The sequence below is a fragment of the Giraffa tippelskirchi genome, chromosome 2 (assembly GCF_054371585.1).
Source record: "Giraffa tippelskirchi isolate mGirTip1 chromosome 2, T2T-mGirTip1v1.2.pri, whole genome shotgun sequence".
Taxonomy (NCBI): Eukaryota; Metazoa; Chordata; class Mammalia; order Artiodactyla; family Giraffidae; genus Giraffa; species Giraffa tippelskirchi.
In genome coordinates this window covers 44,280,817-44,304,739 of record NC_137276.1, presented here as the reverse complement: position 1 = coordinate 44,304,739, position 23,923 = coordinate 44,280,817, and the positions used below count along the sequence as shown (strand labels likewise).

General features: G+C 38.8%; 1 protein-coding gene across 14 annotated transcripts in view; it reads left to right on the top strand.

Annotated features, from left to right (window-relative positions):
• The window catches only part of PCDH15 (protocadherin related 15), a 797,082-nt gene that overhangs the window by 181,996 nt on the left and 591,163 nt on the right, over window positions 1-23,923 (top strand). The window lies entirely within an intron of this gene.

The window sequence follows — 23,923 nt, the reverse complement described above, 5'->3', positions numbered from 1 at the left end:
GGAGTAAGCGTCTTTTAATTTCAAGGCTGCAGTCACCATCTGCAATGATTTTGGAGCCACTGTTGCCCTATCCATTTGCCATGCTGGATACCATGATCTCAGTTTTCTGAATATTGAGCTTTAAGTCAACTTTTTCACTCTCTTCTTTCACTTTCATTAAGAGGCTCTTTTGTTCTTCTTCACTTTCTGTCATAAGGGTGGAGTCATCTGCATATCTGAGGTTATTGACATTTCTCCCAGAAATCTTGACTCCAGCTTATGCTTCATCCAGCCCAGCGTTTCTCATAATGTACTCTGCATATAAGTTAAATAAGCGGGGTGACATTATACAGCCTTGAGGTACTCCTTTTCCTATTTGGAACCAGACTGTTGTTCCATGTCCAGTTCTAACTTTGCTTCCTGACCTGCATAAAGGTTTCTCAACAGACAGGTCAGATGGTCTGGTATGCTCATCTCTTTCAGAATTTTCCATAGTTTATTGTGATCCACACTTTGGCATAGTCAACAAAGCAGAAATAGATGTTTTTCTGGAACTCTTTTGCTTTTCTGATGATCCAGTGGATGTTGGCGATTTGGTCTCTGGTTCCTCTGCCTTTTCTGAAACCAGCTTGAACATCTGGTAGTCCATGGTTCATGTATTGTTGAAGCCTGGCTTGGAGAATTTTGAGCATTACTTACCAGTGTGTGAGATGAGTGCAATTGTGTGGTAGTTTGAACATTCTTTGGCATTGCCTTTCTTCAGGATTGCAATGAAAACTGACATTTTCCATTCCTGTGGCTGCTGCTGAGTTTTCCAAATTTACTGATATATTGTGTGCAGCACTTTCACAGCATCACTTTTAGGATTTGAAATAGCTCAGTTGGAATTCCATCACCTCCTCTAGCTTTGTTCACAGTGATGATTCCTAAGGCTCACCTGACTTCACATTCCAAAATGCCTGGCTCTAGGTGACTGATCACAACATCGTGATCATCTGGGTCATGAAGATCTCTTTTGTACAGTTCTTCTGTGTATTCTTGCCACCTCTTCTTAATATCTTCTGCTTCTGTTAGGTCCATACCATTTCTTTCCTTTATTAAGCCCATCTTTGCATGAAATGTTCCCTTGGTATCTCTTATTTTCTTGAAGAGATCTCTAGTCTTTCCAATTCTATTGTTTTTCCTCTATTTCTTTGTGCTGATCACTGAGGAAGGCTTTCTTATGTCTCCCTACTATTCTTTGGAACTCTGCATTCAATTGGGTATATCTTTCCTTTTCTTCTTTGCTTTTCACTTCTCTTATTTTCCCAGCCATTTGCAATGCCTCCTCAGACAGCCATTTTGCTTATTTGCATTTCTTTTTCTTGGGGATGGTCTTGTTCCCTGTCTCCTGTACAATGTCACAAACTTCCATCCATAGTTCATCAGGCACTCTACCAGATCTAGTCCCTTAAATCTATTTCTCACTTCCACTGTATAATCGTAAGGAATTTTATTTAGGTCATACCTGAATGGTCTAGTGGTTTTCCCTACTTTCTTTAAGTTTGAATTTGGCAATAAGGAGTTCATGATCTGAGCCACAGTCAGCTCCTAGTTTTGTTTTTGCTGACTGTATAGAGCTTCTCCACCTTTAGCTGCAAAGAATATAATCAGTATGACTTCGATATGGGCCATCTGGTGATGTCCATGTGTAGCATCTTCTGTTGTGTCATTGGAAGAGGGTGTTTGCTATGACCAGTGTGTTCTCTTAGCAAAACTCTATTAGACTTTGCCCTGCTTCATTCTGTACTCCAAGGCCAAATTTGTCTGTTACTCCAGGTGTTTCTTGACTTCCTACTTTTGCATTCCAGTCCCCTATAATGAAAATGATATCTTTTTTGGATGTTAGTTCTAGAAGGTCTTGTAGGTCTTCATCGAACCATTCAGCCTCAGCTTCTTCAGCATCACTGGTCGGGGCATAAACTTGGATTACCATGATATTGAATGATTTGCTTTGGAAACAAATAGAGATCATTCTGTTGTTTTTGAGATTGCATCCAAGTAATACATTTCGGCCTCTTTTGTTGACTATGATGGCTACTCCATTTCTTCTAAGGGATTTTGCCCACAGTAGTAGATATAATGGTCATCTGAGTTAAATTCACCCATTCCAGTCCATTTTAGTTCGTTGGTTCCTAAGATGTCCACATTCACTGTTGTCATCTCCTGTTTGACTACTTCCAGCTTGCCTTGATACATGGACCTAACATTCCAGGTTCCTATGCAGTATTGCTCTTTACAGCATTGGACCTTGCTTCCATCACCAGTCATGTCCACAGCTGGGTGTTGTTTTTGCTTTGGCTCTGTCTCTTCATTCTTTCTGAGTTATTTCTCCACTGATCTCCAGTAGCATATTGGGCACCTACTAACCGGGGAAATTCATGTTTCAGCGTCCTATCTTTTTGCTTTTTCATACTGTTCATGGGACTCTCAAGGCAAGAATACTGAAGTGGTTTGCCATCCCTTCCCCAATGGACTACATTTTTTTCAGAACTCTCCACCATGGCCTGTCCAACTTGGGTAGCCTTGCATGGCATGGCTCATAGTTTGAGTAAAAACAAGGCTGTGGCCCATGTGATTAGATTGTCTAGTTTTCTGTGATTGTGGTTTTCAGTCTGTCTGCCCTCTGATGGAGAAGGATAAGAGGCTTATGGAAGTTTCCTGATGGGAGAGACTGACTGAGGGGGAGACTGGGTCTTGTTCTGATGGGTTGGGCCATGCTCAGTAAATCTTTAATCCAATTTTCTGTTGATGGGTGGAGCTGTGTTCCCTCCCTGCTATTTACCTGGGGCCAAACTATGGTGGAGGTAATGAAGATAAAGGTGACCTCCTTCAAAGGATCCCATGCATGTACTGCTAACACTCAGTGCTCCCAAGCCTGCAGCAGACCACCCCCAACCCACACCTCCACTGGAGACTCCTGGACACTCACAGGCAAGTCTGGGTCAGTCTTTTGTGGGGTCACTGTTCCTTCTCCTGTGTCCTGGTGTACAAGGTTCTGTTTGTGCCCTCTAAGAGTCTATTTGGCAGTCCTGTGAAAGTTCTGGCAGCTCTATGGTGGGGTTAATGGTGACCTCCTCCAAGAGGGCTTATGCCATACCCAAGTCTGCTGGTCCCAGAGCCCCTGTCCCTGTGGCAGTTCACTGCTGACCCATACCTCCACAGGAGATGCTCAAACACAGTTCTCTCTCTGTGGTGTCCCTGTGTGGGCAAGTGATAAACTAAAACTTCAACTACAGCTCCACCTTCTGGAAAACAAAATAAAAGATTTCAATAGCCAGCCAGTTGAAAAGTGTGAATATAAAAGCTAATACATTCATCCACAAGAGATAACAAGAAGATTGAGACAGATAAACTTTTACACTTTAACAAAGACTTAAAAAAGTGGAGAATGGATATGGACTATTCAATAAATGAGGAGATGTGTTAAAAAAAAAAAAAGCCCTCAGATAATTTATAACTGTATGGAAAATAACATTTAATCTGCTGAAGGCAATGGAAAAAGAATTAAAGAGGTATCAGCTACTTCAAATGTATAAGCAGAAATACATAAGTAGAAGCAATATGAAAACTCAAAGTAGTATGGCATCACAGAAAGGAGTTATTCTAAATAGTTGTTATAAAGAAACTTCATGAGTTACAACTCAGAAAGATGATTCTATGAAACTGAGAATGAGATTCTGGGGAACTCTGTGGTAGTCCAGTGGTTAAGGCTCAGAACTTTCACTGAGGTGGCCTGGGTTCAATCCCTGATCAGGGAACTAGGATCCTGCCAGCTATGCAGTACAGTAAAAAAAAAAAAAAAAAAAAGGAGGGGCAGGACAGAGAATGAGAGAGATTCCAGTTGAGATGAGTTAGGAAAAGGACACAAAACTCATCTCTTCCCAAAATCTATTAAAAATACATCTATCTGTGGAACAATTCTCACTGAAAACTAACTAGAGATGTATAGAAAGACTCTTCTACAACCAAGATTGTAACAAAAATCCACATGGAATCAAGTAGGAAGTGAAGAGTAGAAGTGATCAGATTTGAACCTGTGCCCCAGGGAAGGGACTCAGAGAAAAAGGGAGATTACATGGGTGGAGATCTTCCCTGGGGTGTGAGTGGTTTTAGATACAAATAGGGTATTGTATTGTCAAACCTCATCTCAGGGTTTGACAAAGGGAAGATGACCCCTCTGCCTTTGGCTGGTTGGAGAGGCAGTAGGAATAATAAGAAGGCCATGGAAAGGCTGGACTCTGTTCATAAGGAACACAAAAATGCTTACTTGCTTTTGAGGCAGGACAAAAAGGAGTGGATTGAGAATGTGTAGATGGCGGGTTAAAGATAGCTAAAAAACACATGAAAAGTTTCTCAACATCACTAATTATCAGAGAAATGCAAATCAAAATTACAATGAAGTATCACTTCACATTGATCAGAATGGCCATGAAAAAAAAAAAATCTAGAAACAGTAACTGTTAGAGAAGATGTGGAGAAAGGGAACCCTTCTATTCTGTTGGTGGGAATGTAAATTGGTGCAGCCACTATGGAGAACAGTATGGAGGTTCTTAAAAAACTGAAAGTAGAGCTATCATTTGATCTAGCAATTCCACTCCTGGGCATATATCAAGAGAAACCATAATTGAAAAAGATATATGTACCCCAATGTTCATTGCAGCACTATTTACAATAGCCTAACATGGAAGCAACTTTAATGCCCATTGACAGAAGAATGGATAAAGAAATTGTGGCGCATATATATAATGGATTATTACTCAGCCATTAACAGAATGAAATAATGCCATTTGCAAAAACATGGATAGACCTAAAGGCTGTCATACTGAGTGAAGTAAATCAGACAGAAGACAAATATTGTATGATATCACATATATGTGGAATCAAAAAAGAAATGGTACAGATGAACTTATTTATAACACAAAAATCTAAGGTAAGAAGTTCAGTTCAGTTCAATTGTTCAGTCGTGCCTGACACTTTGCAACCCCATGGACTTCAACATACCAGGCTTCACTGTCTATCACCAACTCCTGGAGCTTACTCAAACTCATGTGCATTGCATCAGCAATGCCATCCAACCATCTCATCCTCCGTCGTCCCCTTCTCCTCCCATCTTCAACCTTTCCTAGCATCAGGGTCTTTTCCAATGAGTCAGTTCTTCCCATCAGGTGGCCAAAGTATTGGAGTTTCAGCTTCAGCATCAGTCCTTCCAATGAATATTCAGGACTGATTTCCTTTAGGACGGACAGGCTGGATCTCCTTGTAGTCCAAGGGACACTCAAGAGTCTTCTCCAACGCCACAGTTCAAAAGCATCAATTCTTTGGCACTCAGCTTTCTTTAGAGTGCAACTCTCACATCCATACATGACTACTGGAAAAACCGTAGGTTTGACTAGACATACCTTTGTTGGTAAAGTAATGTTTCTGCTTTTTAATATGCTGTCTAGGTTGTTCATAGCTTTTCTTCCAAGGAGCAAGCATCTTTTAATTTCATGGCTGCGGTCACCATCTGCAATGATTTTGGAGCCCCTAAAAATAAAGTCTCTCACTGTTTCCACTGTTTCCCCATCTATCTGCCATGAAGTGATGGGACTGTATGCCATGATCTTAGTTTTCTGAACGCTGAGTTTTAAGCCAACTTTTTCACTCTCCTCTTTTACTTTCATCAAGAGGCTCTGTAGTTCTTCTCACTTTCTGCCATAAGGGAAGAAGTAGGAGAGGGATATACTGGGAAATTGGGATTGACATATGCACACTATTATATATAAAATAGATAACTAATAGAGACCTATGCTATGTATAGCACAGGGAACTCTACTCAATACTCTAATGACTTCCAAGGAAGAGAATTAAAAAAACAAAAGAGTGGATATGTGTATACATAAAACTGATTCACTCTGCTGTACAGAAGAAAGCAACACAACATTGTAAATCAACTATACTCAAATAAAATTAGAAACAAAAAAATGGATAAAATGAAGAAATCAAGGAGGAAATCAGAAAATATCTGGAGAAAAAATGGAAGTGGACTGTTATACAGCAAAAGCAGTACCAAGAGGAGAGTTTATAGCAACACAAAACTACTTCAAGAAACAAGAAAAATATCAAAATATCCTAATGTTACAACTAAAGGAAATAGCAAGAAACCAAAAGTCAACAAAATAGGGAAATAAAGACTAGAGATAGATATACCCAAAAATAAATACAGATAAAACCAAGAGCCATTTTTTTTAAAAAGATAAATAGAATTGATAAACCTTTAGTCAAGTTCATCAAGGAGAGGACCCAAATAAACAGAATAGGAAATTAAAGAGGAAAAACCACCACTGATAACTCAGGGATATGAAGAAAAAAAAAATTCAAGGAGAAACCACCATTGATAACTCAGGATAAAGGGAAAAAAAAAAATCCATAAGAGACTTCTGTGAACAGTTATATGCCAAAAAATTGGAATACCTAGAATAAAATGGACAAATTTCTAAAGACATATAACCTTACAAAACTGAATCAGGAAGAAATGGACTATCTGAATAGACTGATCAATAGTAGTGAAATTGATTTTATAATTAAAATCCCCAGGAAACAGAAATTCAAGACCACATGACTTCACAAGAGAATTCTACCAAACATGTAAAGAGCTGACACTTATTCTTTTTATATCAATCTAAAAACTTGAAGAAGACGGAACACTCATATTTATCCTATGAGGCCCATTACCACTTTGGTATCAAAACCAGCCCAAAACACAACAAAGATTTAGTATAGCCACCGAAGAAAGTAGTATGAGATTTCCTGACAAAAACTAAAAATAAAGCTACCATACTATCCATCACTTCCACTCCTGGGTATATATCAAAAAACACTAAATGAAGAAATACATGCACCCCAATATACATTCACCCTAATGTTCATAGTTTATTTATAATAGCCAAGATATGGAAACAACCTAAGAGATCATCAACAGATGAATGAATAAAGATGTGATATATATACAGTGGAATTTTACTCAGCCATAAAGAATAAGTTTGCTATTTGCAACAGTGTGGATGAACAGAATGTTGTGTTCAGTGAAATGTCTGAGAGATAGATAGGTACACTATCACTTATATGTGGAATCTAAAAATAAATAAATAAATAAAACAAGTATGCATATAACACAAACAGACTCATAGATGTAGAGAAAAAACTAGTGGTTACCAATGAGGGGAGGGAAAAGGGGAGAGGGGAGGTCGGAATATGAGATTGAGATGCAAACTACTACGTATAAAATAAGCACCAAAACTATATTGAACAAACTGAGTTCTTTACCACAAAGATTAAAAAAAAATTAAAAAGAACCAAAAAATTCTGAAGCTGAAAAATTAAGTGAATATGGTGAAGAAAGCAATAAGATGTCAGTAGCAGAGCAGACCAGGTGGAAGAAAGGATAAATGACTTGGAAGATAGGAATTCTGAACACAGAAGGTAAAAGGGAATTAAGACTTTAAAAGAGCTAATAAAGCCCATGAGAGCTATTGAAATACACCAGAAGAAACAAGTGTCAGAACTGATACTTTAAAAGCATAAAGGATGGGGCAGTTTATTTAAAGAAATAGCTGAGAACTTTCCAAACCTTCACAAAGCACAAGAAGCAATCAACAAAATGAAAAGGCAACCTTCCAATGGGAGAAGACAGCTGCAAACAATGTATCAGATAAGGTGGTAATGTACAAAATTTTTGAAGAACTCATACAACTTAAATTTAAAAAAATAAAAAGTGGGCAAAGGAACTGGACATTTTCCAAAGTAGACACCTAAACGGCCAACAGGTACATAAAATGGTACTCAATATTACTAATCAAGGAAGCACAAATATCAATAAAAGCCACAGTGAGATATTATCTCAAACCTCTAGTAATTGTTAACAGAAAGGCAAGAAATAACAAGTTTGGCAAGGATGTGAGAAAAGGGAACCTTTGTACACTCTTGGTGGGACTGTAAACTTGTTTGGCCACTAGGGAGAACAGTATGAAGGTTACTCAAAAAAATTAAAAACAGCAACAACAACAAAAAACAAGACTACTATACTACCCAGAAATCTTACTTCTGAATATATGTACCCTAAGGAAAATAAAATAAATCAAGATACATGTATACTCCTATGTTGATTGCATGGCAGACAGCAAGCAGGACACAGCTGCTTTCACTATCTATGGGAGAAGGAGGCTATGATATTTTGAAGGAATTGATATTAGCTTGGCTCCTCGGCTGCCAGGGAAAGCAGCTCCCAGAACACATTCCCAGTCCCTCAAGTTAGTGACCATCACTAGGGAAGGTGTTTCCTTTTTATAATCCAGGAAGTGGAGCCCTTCTGACTTAAGGGGTAGGGGGAAAGCACATTCAAGTGAGCATGGTGTAGATGAAGCAGGGACTGGTTGAGGAGGGGACATACAGAGAGCAAGAGAATAGCCATTTTGAGAGACCTGACCTAACACTCACCCCAACGTATCCTGCACAACCCTTACAATTTTGTTTTCCCCTTCTTCCATGAAGGGGGTTATGTGTGTAGTGGTGGACTGCAACCAAATACCACAAATGCAATACAAACAACAATGGGTAAAGAAGATTAAGAATAAAAGGTGAGCCCACTGTGGGGTTAATTTTTAATGGAAATTCAGAAGAGGATGACAAAGGCATCTCACTGTAGACCCAGCAATTAAACTCTTCACAGTGAGTCTACTGTTGTTGCTTGGTCCATGAATATATTCCTTCTGCTCAGACCAGAGAGGAAATGTGAGCTGTTTATCAGACATAATGCAGGGAAAATTATGACCAGTAAGCAAAATACAAGAAGTAACAGCAGCTCTGCCAGTGGTTTGGGTCCTGGCCTACAGTAGCATACTACCAGTTCACCCTCAGTCCCCATGACAGGTGATAAATACTGGAGCACAGTGTAAACAACAAACCACAAAGTTAATATAACGGTGCCTTTCTCTAGTATGGAGACCTGGAGGAATTAATTTCAGGTGGGTCTGGTAGAAGACAGGAGAAATCTGTAAGGCCCTTTCTAATCCTATTCCCCACAAGACAGCAAACTCAAACCACCTGGGGACTCAACTGCCAGTTCCAGGGCCATTTTCTACTATCTTCCTATGGGGGTAGATCCTGTGGCAAGGGCAAAAGTTATTGTTCTAACCTATAGTTGGCAATGGTCCTTTGGAGGTCAACAGTTGAACCTGGATGGTGTTGACTAGTTGCCTCTGAGTTAACATGGCATAAGCACTGGGACTACTGCTCCAGGGATATGTCCATATTCTGAGAGAGCAGGTTTCCCATCTCAATTGTTGTTTAAGTATCCTGGCAGCAGTGGATTTTAAACTAGGTGGAAATGGCAATGTATGCCATTTTTTTTTTTATTATAGTTGCTTTACAATGTTGTGTCATTTTCTGCTGTACCACAAAGTAAATTATCTATATGTATACATATATCCCCTCCCTCTTGGATCTCCCTCCTATGCCCACCTCCCACCCATCTAAGTCATTACAGAGCACCCAGCTGAGCTCCCTGCATCAGATTCCCACTAGTTATCCATTTTACACATGGCAGTGCATATACATCAATCCCAATCTCCCAATTCATCCCCCATTCTCTGTATCCACATGTCCATTCTTGATGTCTGCATCTCTATTCTTGCCTTGCAAATTGGTTCATCTGCACCATTTTTCTAGATCCTACACATATGTATTAATATACAATATTTTTCTTTTTCTAATTTCACTCTGTATGACTGTCTACATGCAGATGGTCAAGAAACACATGAGTAGATGCTCAACATCACTAATTGTTTAAGAAATGCACATCAAAACCACAAAGAGGTATCAACTTATACCAGTCAGGATGGCCATCATCAAAAAAGTTTATAAACAATAAATGCTGGAGAGGGTGTGAAGAAAAGGGAATGCTTTTGCACTGTTGGTGAAATGTAAATTGGTATAACCACTATGGAAAACAGTATGCAAGTTCCTTAAAAAACTAAAAATAGAACTACTGTATGACCCAGCGATCCCACTGATGGGCATACACCTTAAAAACAAACTGTATCTCAAAAAGACAAATGCACCCAAATGTTCATTGCAGTACTATTCACACTAACCAGCACATGGAAGCAGCCTAACTGTCTATCAACAGGTGAATGGATAAAGATGTGTTACATATACACAGGGGAATATTACTCAGCCATAAACAGGAGCAGTATTTTGTCATTTGTCATTTTTATTAACTAATTTCTGAACTTTGTGGGCAATAAAGTGGATTCCTTGGTAGCTATCAATGTCCAAAGGGGTCCTATATGTCACACACAGCTGTTCTAGATCCTGCATAGTGGTTTTTTGCGTGGCTCAAGGCCTTAGGCAGATCTTTTATGACTTCCACTGTTGTAATGCATTGTAGACTGCAAATAGCTGCTGTTCCATCACAATATATCAGTACTCTGCCTCCTTCCATAGCTGGGACCAGCAGCCCCAGTATACTCTTTGATTATTTTGCTGTTGCCACAGTCCCTGACCAAACACTTCTCCTCTCAGTGAGTTAATATCCCTAAAGCCTGCGTCTATAATTGTTTAGAGGTGATAAGTCTGGGGTGTGTATTTTGTAGATAATCTAGCTCCTTGCATTTTGTATTCATCAGCCACCCTCTTGCAATCAGATGAACCATGAGCACAGGACAGCTACTTTTAAAGTGGAAAGAGTCTCCGAGGTTCACAGGATATCCTCAATGTCATGGAAAGAGAAAGACATCTCTGACAATAGACAGTTGCCACAAGTCCCCACAGGCTGGAGGAAAGCCACCTTGGGACTACCCCCACAACTTTCTGTTCCCATCCTTATTTGCCCACATCCTGGCACTCACAGCGGTTTTCTCAGCCTCCTGGCTGACTCAAGAGTTGTTGGACCGCACCTGGCAGGCCTGAAAGCCTCGTAGTGGACCAACCTTGAGACTGAAGAAAGAGCTCAATAACAGACAGTGACAGACATCAGTGGTTCAGTAGATGGGGTATGTTACATGTGAAACAGTCCTGGAGCTACACAGCACTGTGTTCAATAGACAATGAGCAGGACGCAGCACCAGTCTCCCCTGATCAGGGGAGGAGGCGGCTCTGGTTTAGAGGGAGAACTGATGTCAGCTTGGCTCATCAGCTACCTGGGAAACCAGCCTATGGACTATGTTGCTCATGGCCTCTAAGGTTAATGACCATCAGTTGAGTAGGTGTTTTCTTTTAATAAACTAGCAGGTGAAGCCATTCTGACATAAGCAGCAAAGGACAAGTGCATTCATGTGAGCAGGGTGTAAGCAAAGCAGGGACTGGTCAAGCAAGAGATATACAAAGAGCAAAAGAACAGCCGTTTTGAGGGGCCTAACCAAACACTCCACCCAATATACCCTGCACAAGCCTTACATCTCCATCTTTCCCCTTTCCTTGATATCCCTAAGGTCAGGTATGTAGAGGTAGACTACAACCAAGTACCACAAACGCAATACAAACAACAGCAGCTAATGAATATTGAGAATCCGAGAAGTGGCTTGGAAGTGGTTTGGAGTCCAAACTTTGGAGCCAGGCACTTTTTGGGTCAATATATGGAATCCCAGAAGACGACAACAAAAGCATCTCGCTATAGAACCAGCAATCAAACATTTCACAGTGAGCCTACTGCTGTCACCCAGTCCGTGAACAGACTCTTTCTCCTCAGACTACAAACAAAATATGAGCTGTTTATCAGGCACAATACTGGGTATATGATGACCATTAAGCAAAATTCAAGCAGTAACAGCATTCTGAAATAACACTACCCCTGCCAGTAGTTTTGTTCTGCCTGCAGTTCCATACTGTATGTTCACCCTCAGTTACAATGGCAGGTGACCAATACTGGAGCAGCAGTGTAGCAACAAACCACAAAGTTAATGTAACAGTGCCTTTCTCTAGTATGGGGACCAGGAGGAATTAATTTTAGGTGAGTCTGGTAGAATATAGGTGAAATCTATAAGGCCCTTTCTAATCTTATTCCCCACAAACTCAAACCAATCCGGACTTACCTGCCAGTTCCAGGCCCATTTTCTATTGTCTTCTCCTGGGAGTGGATCCTGTGGCAAGGGCAACAGTCCTTTGATGGTCAGCAGTTGAACTCGGACGATGTTGACTGGTGGCCTCTGGGTTAACATGGCATGAGCACTGGGTCAGTTGCTCCTGGGCTTTGTCCATATTTTGAAAGGACAGGTTTCCCATCTCAGTTGCTGTTTAAGTAGCCAAGCAGCAGTGAGATTGTAAAGCAAGTGGGAATGGCAGCATATGTCTTTTTTACCAGTTCATTTCTGAACTTCATGGCCCATAAAGTGGATTCTTTGGTCACTATCAATGTCCATGTGGGTCCTATATGTCACACACAGCAGTTCTAGATCCTGTGTGGTGGTTTTTTGCACGGCTCAAAGCCTTGGGTAGGTCTTTTATAATGTCTAGACTGTTGTAATGCATCATAGACTGAAAATAGCTGTTGTTTCATTGCACTAAATCCTTGCTCTGTCTCCTTCCAAAGCTGGGAACAGCAACCCCAGGATACTCTTGCAAAATTTTGCTATTGCCACAGTCTCCAACCAAATTCTTCTGGGTAACTGACCGTATCCAATTCACAAGCCTGTCCCAGAGTTAATATCGCTAAAGTGTGCATCTATAATCATTTAGGGGTGCTGGGTCTGGGGTATATTTGTATTTTGTAGATAATCCAGGTCCTGCATTTTGTCTGTATACACCAGCCACTCCCATGCAATCAGATGAGCCATGAGCACAGGACTGCTACTTTTAAACTGTAAAGAGGCTCTGAAGTTGACAGGATATTCTCAATGTCATGGAAAGAAAAATACATCTCTCATAGTAGACAGCTGCCACAAATCCCCACAGGCTGGGGGATGGCCACCTCAGGATTATTGCCACAGCTTTCTCTTCTCATCCTTACTTGCCCACATCTCAGCATTCACAGGCATTTCCTCAGCCTCCTGGCTGGCTCAAGAGTTGTTGGGCTGCACCCCACAGGCCTGCAAACCTTGTAGATGCCCAACCTCAATATAGAAGACCCCAGAGACAGTGGCAGAGACATCAGTGGTTCAGTAGATGAGGTATCTTACATCTGAAGCAAGGCCTCGGAGCGACATCCCACTGTGTGATGGACAGTGAGAAGGATGCGGCAGGAGTCTTCGCTGCTCAGGGGAGAAGGAAAGTCTGGTTTAGAAGGAGAATCGATATCAGCTTGGCCCATCAGCTCCCAGGGAAACCCACCTGTGGGGCACGTTGCTCTCAGCCTGTCAGGTTAAGGTCCATCAGGAGGGAAGGTGTTTCTCTTTAATAGCTTGGCAGGTGGAGCCATTCTGGCCTAAGGTTCTGGGGCAGGCATATTGGCGTGAACAGGGTGTAGATGAAGAAGGGCACTTGTTGAGCAGGGGATATACAAATAGTAAGAGAATAGCCATCCTGAGTGGCCTGACTATACAAGGATGCAATAGAATGTTTGTGATGTGTGCTAAAAATTGCAACATTCCTACCTAATTGTTCTTATGAAGAACCTGAGGCTCAGTGACTTTCGCAGGTGAAAATGATAATTAATTGCCAAACAAGTACAATAGGGAGTTAATCCATTGTTTAAACAACCAGACTCTGGAAGCATATTGACACAGTTCAAATCTTGGCTTTTTACTTGATTACTTTACTGGGAAACTTCCTCTATTTTTTGTGCCTCAATATCCTTATCCGTAAAATGGGAAAATATATATATACTCACCTGAAAGAATTTATCTTAGGGATTAAATGAGTAAATTCATGCAAATTTATTATACACTTTATGTGTGTGTGTGTGTGTGCAAAGTCACTACAATCGTGTCTAACTCTTTGTGACCCAATGAAATGTAGCCTGTCAGGCTCCTCTGTCCATAGAATTCTCCAGGGAAGAATACTGGAGTAGGCAGGTTCTTTATCACTGGTGTCACCTGGGAAGACCATCTTATACTTTATGAAACATAACAAATATTAGCTATCATTATTATCAGCTTCTCATTTCTTCCTTCTATGTACCTTTGACAAAACAGTGATTATAAAATAAAGTTCTAATAAAAATAAATATAAAATTATTAAATTATATGTACATACACTGGACATGGAACAACAGACTGGTTCCAAATAGGAAAAGGAGTATGTCAAGGCTGTATATTGTCACCCTACTTATTTGACTTATGTGCAGAGTACATCATTGGGCTGGAGGAAGCACAAGTTGGAATCAAGTTTGTTGGGAGAAATATCAATAACCTCAGATATGCAGATAACATCACCCTTATGGCAGAAAGTGAAGAAGAACTAAAGAGCCTCTTGATGAAAGTGAAAGAGGAGAGTGAAAAAGTTGGCTGAAGCTCAACATTCAGAAAACTAAGATCATGGCATCTGGTCCCATCACTTCATGGCAGATAGATGGGGAAACAGTGGAAACAGTGGCTGACTTTATTTTTCTGGGCTCCAAAATCAATGCAGATGGTGATTGCAGCCATGAAATTAAAAGACACTTACTCCTTGGAAGGAAAGTTATGACCAACCTAGACGGCATATTAAAAAGCAGAGATATTACTTTTCCAACAAATGTCTATCTAGCCAAGGCTATGGTTTTTCCAGTGGTCATGTATGGATGTGAGAGCTGGACCATAAAGAAAGCTGAGCTCAGAAGAATTAATGCTTTTGAACTGTGGTGTTGGAGAAGACTCTTGAGAGTCCCTCGGACTGCAAGGAGGTCCAACCAGTCCATCCTAAAGGAGATTAGTCCTGGGTGTTCATTGGAAGGACTGATGTTGAAGCTGAAACTCCAATACTTTGGCCACCTGATGCGAAGAGCTGACTCATTGGAAAAGACCCTGATGCTTGGAAAGATTGAGGGCAGGAGGAGAAGGGGACGACAGAGGATGAGATGGTTGGATGGCATCACCGACTAAATGGACGTAGGTTTGGGTGGACTCCGGGGGTTGGTGATGGACAGGGAAGACTGGTGTGCTGTGGTTCATGGGGTCGCAGGGAATCGGACATGACTGAGCGACTGAACTGAACTGAATGGAACATACATACATCTTATCATAGGCATTCATATGTGTATGTCAAGAAACAATGATTTTTTTAATCCTTACTTAAATGGAACTCTATAAAGTGAAAAAGCAAGAAACTTACCTCAAAAACACATTGGCATTCCCAGCACTGTGATTATTAAAGTACTTTTTAAGTGTAAACTGCTAAAAAAAAAAAAAATGCATCCAATAATACCCTGAAATATTCTCATAGGAACAACTTAGTAATTTTTGTTATATATACATTAGGATATACAATAGTTTGTTAACCATGTAATTATAAAGGTATCCTAAAGGCATGTATATAATTAGGTCCCTGTTAAGAAAAAGCCTTTAGCTTGTATAGAAATAAGCATTTCTTTTTTTTTTTTCCCTTTAGGTCAGTTAATAAAAACATAGTTTGCACTTTAAAAATCTGTCTATTGATATGGTCCGTATATTTATTAATTTCCAAATGTCGTGATGTCCTAGTGCCTATACACAATCATTAGAATAAAGAATGGGAAATTTTATGTATTTTATTCATTTAAAAAGATTTCCTCTACCATTGGAAAGTATTGCTGAAGAATATTGATGATTTAATAATTGGATATAATTTTACATCCACTTTACTTAAATGCAAAAATTGCTTTTTAAGCTTTTTATTTTACATTGGAATATAGCCGATGGACTCAGTCAAACATATACATGTATCATTCTCCCCCAAACTTCTCTCCAATCCAGGCTGCCACATAACATTGAGCAGAGTTCCCTGTACTATGCAATAAGTCCTTGTTGGTTATCCATTTTAAATATAGCAGTGTGTACATATCAATCTCAAATTCCCTAACTATCTCTTTCTCCCTTCCCTTCTCCTTGGTAACCATAAGTTCATTCTCTAAGTCTGCGAGTCTGTTTCTATTTCATAAATAACTTCATTTGTGCTATTTCTTTTTAGATTCTGCATATAAGGGTTATCATATGATATTTCTCTTTCTCCGACTGACTTACTTCACTTAGTATGACAGTCTTCAGGTTCATCCATGTTGCTGCAAATGGCATGATTTCTTTTTAATGGCTGAGTAATTGTTGTAGAACACTGCTGATTGAATAACTGGATATAATTTTTACATCCATTTTATTCACTTGCAAAAATTGCTTTTATAGTCCAGCTTTTGTAGGTAGATTAGTATCAACTCACATTTTAATATAATAGATTGAAAAATGAGTGTTTCTACTTTGTTATTCTACTAAACTCAAAGGTATTAACCTCTAGCCTTTAAATTTTAAATTTTAGGGCAGGCAAGTGGTCATTCATTACAGGATTACAGCTCTATGTTAAAAATTACATATTAGATATAAGGACAGCATTCTTTACATTTTTGTGTTGCATGGTTCAATTTTTTTAACTTAAACATCAATACGCTCTCACATACATTTTCATAAAACATGGACTTTATTTGATTTCTTTTTGGTATCTCAAAGAACAGCTCATCTAAAATTTTGAACTTGAGATACCAAATGTAATCATATTTTCTTCCTAATGTACTCCTTAATATCCATATTTTATAGGGTGTGGTCCCATTGAGTAACTCATCAAAGCACTAACTTTATAGAAACATTTTTTTAAAGCCGCCTTGCATGTTTCCAATGTGCTTTATTTAGACTGAAAAAACTAATTAGCGTGTTATAGTCTAACTATTCCCTCAAATCCCCAAGTGGCTTAAATGTGATTCTCTTATGCATGAGTCTTAGGTTTTATAACTACTGATTTATTGGCTATTTAAAAGAGCTGATTTGAGTCATGCACTGTGCATTGGACACAGCAAATAATGTGATGAATGGAATAATCTGGACATTTCTACTCACTGGTATCTAGCATCAGTATACTTCTTCCAAATGGTAGTCCAAATATGCTTTATAACCAACTGCTATTATCACTAGACAATGATTGTGTTAAATAATATCACTACTGTAGGAGAAGGAAGACCTCCCATATCACTGAGAATTCTATTTTAATTGTGGTTTTATTACATCAACTTTCACAATTTTATTCTGTACCTCCTTAAAAAAATAATTTAAATACACAAATTGTAATTTCTCTTTTTAGTATGCTTAAAAACATTTTCAAAGTATTTAAATTATGTTTGTATAGCTTAAACTATATAGGACTTAGAAGGGAAATGTATTGACATATGATGTAAAGTTATCTGCATAGTATATAAAGATTTGCATGTGATACATGGGTAAATGGATTTTATACATATGACCAAGGGAAATATCCATCCGTTTTAAAATATATGTAGAACTAAAGGGAACTTTGGCATATATGTGTAGTTTCTTTTATAAAGGGTATGTGACCTTGGATAAGGGAGAAAGATAAGTTTTGTTTTTTTTTTTTTTAAAGTAACCTATTTTAGGATGTTAGTACAAATACTCAGGGCTTCGCAGGTGGCTGAGTGGTAAAAAAAAATCCACCTGCTAATGCAGGAGACATAGGAGATGTGGGTTCAACCCCTGGGTCAGGAAGATACCCTGGAGGAGGAAATGACAAGCCACTCCAATATTCTTCCCTGGAAAGTCGCATGGATGGAGGAGTCTTTTGGGCTCTAGTCCACAGGGTCGCCAAGAGTTGGACATGACTGAGCAAGTGAGCACTCATGGGTACTTAATTAGAAGGTACTTAGGTCTCATTTATGACTCCATGATCTTGCTGATATCAGCCTTAAATAGAGAACTATGGAAAAGGTTAGTTTTCATTCCAATCCGAAAGAAGGGCAATGCCAAATAATTTCAAACTACCACACATTACACACATTTCACATGCTAGCAAGGTAATGCTCAAAATCCTTCAATCTAGGCCTCAATAGTACATGAACTGAGAATTTCCAGATGTACAAGCTGGATTTCGAAGACAGAGGAACCAGAGATCAATTTGCCAACATCCATTGGATCACAGAAAAAGCAAGGGAATTCCAGAAAAAGCATCTACTTCTGCTTCACTGACTATGCTTAAAAGCCTTTGACTATGTGGATCAAAACGAACTGTAGAAATGTCTTTAAGAGTTGGGAATACCAGACTACCCTACCTGCCTCCTGAAAAACCTATATACAAATCAAGAAGCAACAGTTAGAACTTGACCTGGAACAACTGGTTCAAAATTGGGAAAAGAGTATGTCAAAGCCATATATTGTCATCATGCTTATTTAACTTCTATGCAGAGAACATCATGGGACATGCTGGGCTGGAAGAAGCTCAAGTTGGAATCAAGATTCCTGGGAGAAATATCAATAACCTCAGATAAACAGATGACACCACCCTAATGGCAGAAAGCAAAGAGAGTCTTAATGAAGGTGAAAGAGGAGAGTGAGAAAGCTGGCTTAAAACTCAACATTCAAAAAGCTAAGATTATGGCATCTGATCCCATCACTTCATGGCAAATGTGTAGGGTGGAAATGGAAACAGTGACAGACTTTTTGTGTTCTTGGGCTCCAAAATTACTGTGGATGGTGACTGCAGCCATGAAATTAAAAGACATTTGCTCCTTGGAAGAAAACCTATGACAAACCTGGACAGGGTATTTAAAAGCAGAAACATCACTTTGCTGACAAAGGTCTGTCTAGTCAAAGCTATGGTTTTTACAGTAGTCATGTACAGATATGAGAGTAGGACCATAAAGAAGGCTGAGCATCAAAGAATTGATGGTTTCAAACTGTGGTGCTGGAGAAGAGTCTTGAGACTCCCTTGGACAGCAAAGAGATCAACCTAGTCAATCCTAAAGGAAATCAACCTTGAAAATCCATTGGAAAGACTGAGGCTGAAGATGAAGCTCCAATACTTTGGCCACCTGATGTGAAGAGTCAACTCATTGGAAAAGACTCTGTTTCTGGAAAGATTGAGGGCAGGAGGAGAAGGGAATGACAGAGAATGAGCTGACTGGATGGCATCATCAACTCAATGGACATGAGTTTGGGCAAACTCTGGGAGACAGTAAAGGACAGGGATGCCTGGCATGCTGCAGTCCATGGGGTCACACAAAGTTGGACATGACTGAGTGACTATACAACAAAATATAATTCAAATCTTTGAGGCCCAAAGATGTGCATTTTGTAGGCTTCCTGAGTGGTACTATGTATGAGAGTTGGAGGACAACTATGAATACATAAGTGGCCCAGAATAAATGTGATGAGAGTTAAAGAAAACTGACCACTCTGACAAGGAGCCTGCAGTGTTACTTAGCAGTGGATTGCATGGTCAGCTTGCAATTCAGAGGATTCTTCCAGAGACTGTGGCTTGGCCTCTGGTGTCAAGAGGATTCTGCTTTGATCCAGGAGATACATGATGAGGATTTGGACTATGTCCACTGCTGTAGGAATGGAGAGAAGAAGATAGACATGTCAGTTTTTTTAGTATTAAAATAAATGATTGAAGAGTGTTGCAAAACATTCTTCTTATCTCACATTATATATGTCCTTCCTTCATTTCTCTCTAGTTTTAAATATAAGAAAGAGTTATCATTCCATGTCATGTATTATACAATACATAGTTTTGTCATCCTGATCATTTAAAAGTCCATGCTAGGAACATTCTTTTATGTCTTGGGAGAGTCAGTCATTACAAGCATTAACTTTCTAGATTTTTCAAAAATCACTCTACTGTTTCTATCAGCGTCTATTTCTGTCTGCAGTATCCCATTTAGGTTTCCTTGCTCATCACAGGCCCAGCACAGCACCTACCATAGTTTACCTTTCTTCACAAACTACAACTGTCTCCTTCCTCTAAACTGCCATAGCATTATCTGCACTCTCTTCCCATTGTCTTCTGGCTCTCATTTCCTTGCCTGATCTGCTGTGCAGATTAAGATTCAGGAACCATCAATGTTTCCTAGGAGTGCCATTGACAGTCTTTGCACACATATTGCAAATGAACTGTAACTAGGAGCCCCTACACAAACAATATTTTATAGTAAACTTAGAAAAAGTCATTTTTACATATATCATGGTGGAGGTAAAACCATAAACACATGAAGGAGAATCATTGCTAACAGCAAATGCTTATTGTGTATTTATTGTAAGGTAAGTGTTATATAAACTAAAGACAGTAAAATGCATGATTTGAGGAGATTTACTACTTTATTGAACAGGCTGAATGTGTGCATAATAAAAAAAATAACATTTGAGAAACAGAGGTAAGAACACTAGACACAGCAAGAAAAGTTGGATTCAAGCCCAGTTCAACAATTCTATAACCTTCAAGAAAGAATTCAGCCTCACTTTTACTATTTTTAAAATGGAGAAAGTAATACCTATTTTTATAGGTCACTCTGAGACTGAATATAAAATGAAATCATTCATTCTTTTAACAAGTACATGTTAAACAGAGGACTCTGTTTCATACATGGTGTTAGGGCATAGAGATTAGAAAAAGAAAATCTGGATTTCCACTTTCTCAGAGTTTATACTTTAGTGGGTGAGGTGAAGGGGAAGAAAAGGTGCATAAGTAAATAGATGGTAAAATTGCAAAGAGTGAGACCACCAGTGCTAAGGCCCTAAGAAGAAAAATCTTAGCCTATTGAAGGCACAGAGAGAAACCTGTGTGGCTGGAATGCTGTGACCCAGATGAAAAATGTGAGAAGAAAGTTGGGAAAGGTGAGCAGAATGCAGTTAACATCGGCTCGTGTTGCTTAAATTTTCTTTTTACCAGATAATGTATCAAGTATCTTTTGTATATGAATACTCTTAATATAATAACCTTAAAATATTGATATTCATATTATTCTTATTGTACAATTAAGGAAATGGCATCTTGCTCTATACTACTTCCATATCTGGTGGACTCAAGGTTGTAATTCAAATATTTTAGTTTCAAACTTGATGTTAACTTGAGGAAGAAGTAGTCCAATTATAGAAAATTAAAGTAAAGAAGACGAGGAGGAGGAGAGATAAGGAAGGGGAGGAGGATGTGGAGGAGGAGAAGGAAGAGAACAGGAGGGAAAGAAAACAGCTAAAAGATTATCTAGCTTGTATCATACACTCTAATTCATGCAGAATTATATGTAGACATGTATACATGCAGAAACTAGAAAATATAAACATTCACTTACCTTGAGATGACCATAACGTATTTTTAAAAATTAAGTCATAGACAAATGTGTATAGAATGATTCTTTTAGTTAAAAACACATATCACATATAGAGATGTGCTTTTATATATTTTATACATGAAAAGATATAATCATGGGGATATATACACATTAAGTTTAATAACATTGGATATCTTTAAAGAAAGCATTAAAATACACCATACTGATAAAGAAACTAAAAAGAGAAAAATGGAAAAGTGGAAGAGAGAATGTAAGTACAAGTAACCTTTCTTTTCATCTGTCAGTGGGTATGTTTATAAAATATATGGTATCCAAAAATAAAAGCATAAGAATTTTGGCGTCAGACTGGATGATGAGACTCTTTTCAAGGTTGTAGGTTAAACATTGTGCAAAGTAATTATCATTTTAGATGGAATAGTGTGGCATTTACTTTATGAGTTGTAGGAATTGTTAAGAAAACACTGTTAATCTGCAGGTTGCTGCAGGAAAATTAGGGAGATATTTTTAATCCATTCTGAGCATCATTTCTTCATTATTTCCCACTACTCTTCAGTCTTTGTCATACCTAAGTCCTCGGATAACAAGTGTGTAGTTCTTCCATTAGATCTCTCTTTGCTTTGATTTTTGCATGTACCATATGGAAGTTTCTCTGGGTGCAAAAGGATGGGAAGTGTCATCATCTTATCTTAGAATCAGTCCTCTCCTCGGTGACAATAAAGGACTTTTGGATTAATTTATTTGATTTATCTGCTGATGTGTTTATTGCTAATGCATACATTTCTCTAAGTAAAATGATGCTATATTCCATTTTGTACTTTTAAAATAAACCATTTTAGATTTGCTTAGAAAAGAAAACTAGTGATGAGAGTGGAAACAGAGTAGGTGAAGTTATGGATAAAATGAGAATGAGTCGATATCTTGAAGCTAGCTAATGGATAAAAGGGAGCACATAACAGTATTTGCTGCTTTTGTATATGTTTGATATTTTGTAGAAAGAGAAAGAGACAGAGTAGTAAAAGACTGAGATAAAACCTTAAAAATTTAAAGCTTCCATTATCATGATGTTCAGAACAGAGCTTACTAGAAAGGTTGGAGAAAAACTGAAGAGAATTATCGGAGTGTCCCTTGGTGTTCTGATAAAATACCCGAACAGAAAACCTCCAGCAGTAATGACTGAACAGAAAAAGGGATTATCTATTAGCCAGTGAGAAAAGCCTGGAAAGGGGCAGGTGAAGGCCGATGCAGTGGCCCCTTGACGCCACAGTGTCTTAGACTTCTTCCCTATTTCCACTCTGCTGTCCTTAATGTGTGTCTGTTGTCTTCACGGTCAGTCCCTATATCTCAAAGCACACATTTAAGGCATTAAGATGAAAAATGTGCGTGTGTGTGTGTGTGCGAGCTCAGTTGTGCCTGACTCTTTGCAATCCCACGAACTATAGCCTGCCAGGCTCCTCTGTCCATGGAAATTTTCAGGCAGGCATACTGGAGTGGGTTGCTATTTCCTACTCCAAGGGATTTTCCCAGCCTAGGGATTGAACCTGTGCCTCTTGCACCTCCTGCATTGGCAGGCGGATTCTTTACCTCTGTGCCACCTGGGAGCCCCAAGAGGAGGAAGAAGAAGATAACAAAAAGAAGAGTATTGCCCACATATGAAAAATAAAACTCGCCCTAGCAAATTCCCATTCCATTGTCCAGAATTTTGTCATCTAAAAACTGCAAGGGAGCATAAGAAATTTAATTTTTAGCTGGAAACACTACTTTCCATGCTAAACCAAAGTAATATCAGTGGGGAGGTTAAAGAGAATGTACACTGGGTGGGCAGGTAACAGTGCCTGCCAGAGTCTACCTCTCTGGCTGTACAACACCCTTAAGCAAACTTCTTTCCAAACTTACAACATAATTCCTCCTTCTCACCTCTCTTACGAGAGACAAGGGCCTGAACTCGATTCTTGTCTTTGTACCTCACCAAAGTCCAGACTTTTACCTTTATCTGAAACAAAATCCAATTTTAAGATTTCTGCAATAATTTAGTTAAGATAACAGGGAATTCTCACAGATTACTAAGAGGAGAGCACATTCAGAGGAGTGAATGGAAGAAAAATCTGACCTGTTAAAAACCAAGTAGCAGGATATTGAAAAATCCCTATGAGAGGCAGATAATGTGAGACTTAACCAAAAAAGTGGAATATAAAGAAAATTTTTGGATAGAGACTCACTAGATCTAATAAATATTGAGTGGGTGGCAGAAGATCAGGCAATTAAAGAGAGAATCAAAGGTGATGCCTAGATTTAAATATGCTAGGAACAGGTAAAAGGAAGCTCCCCATTTTTCACCTCTATAACTTCTGTTATCTCTGAGAAAGGATTATAACGAGCATTCTTCTCAAGGAAACAATAATATACTCTCTTATTTCTGAATGCTATTCTTCAATTTACAAAGGATTTTTGTGATAAATATTATTTATTCAGGGCTTATTATGGGCCAAGTTCCTTGCAAACCACTGCAGCATTATCTCATTTAATCATCAGAGCAACATAATAAGAAAAAATGTCTATTTTCTTCTTATAGATGCAGAAGTTATCTTAGCAAAGATCACACAGCTGGGATTGAAACTCAAATTCGCATTGCTACAAAGGACATGTCCTTTCTCTTTTATACTGCCTCACATACATTATCATTTATATCCACATATATTTTCA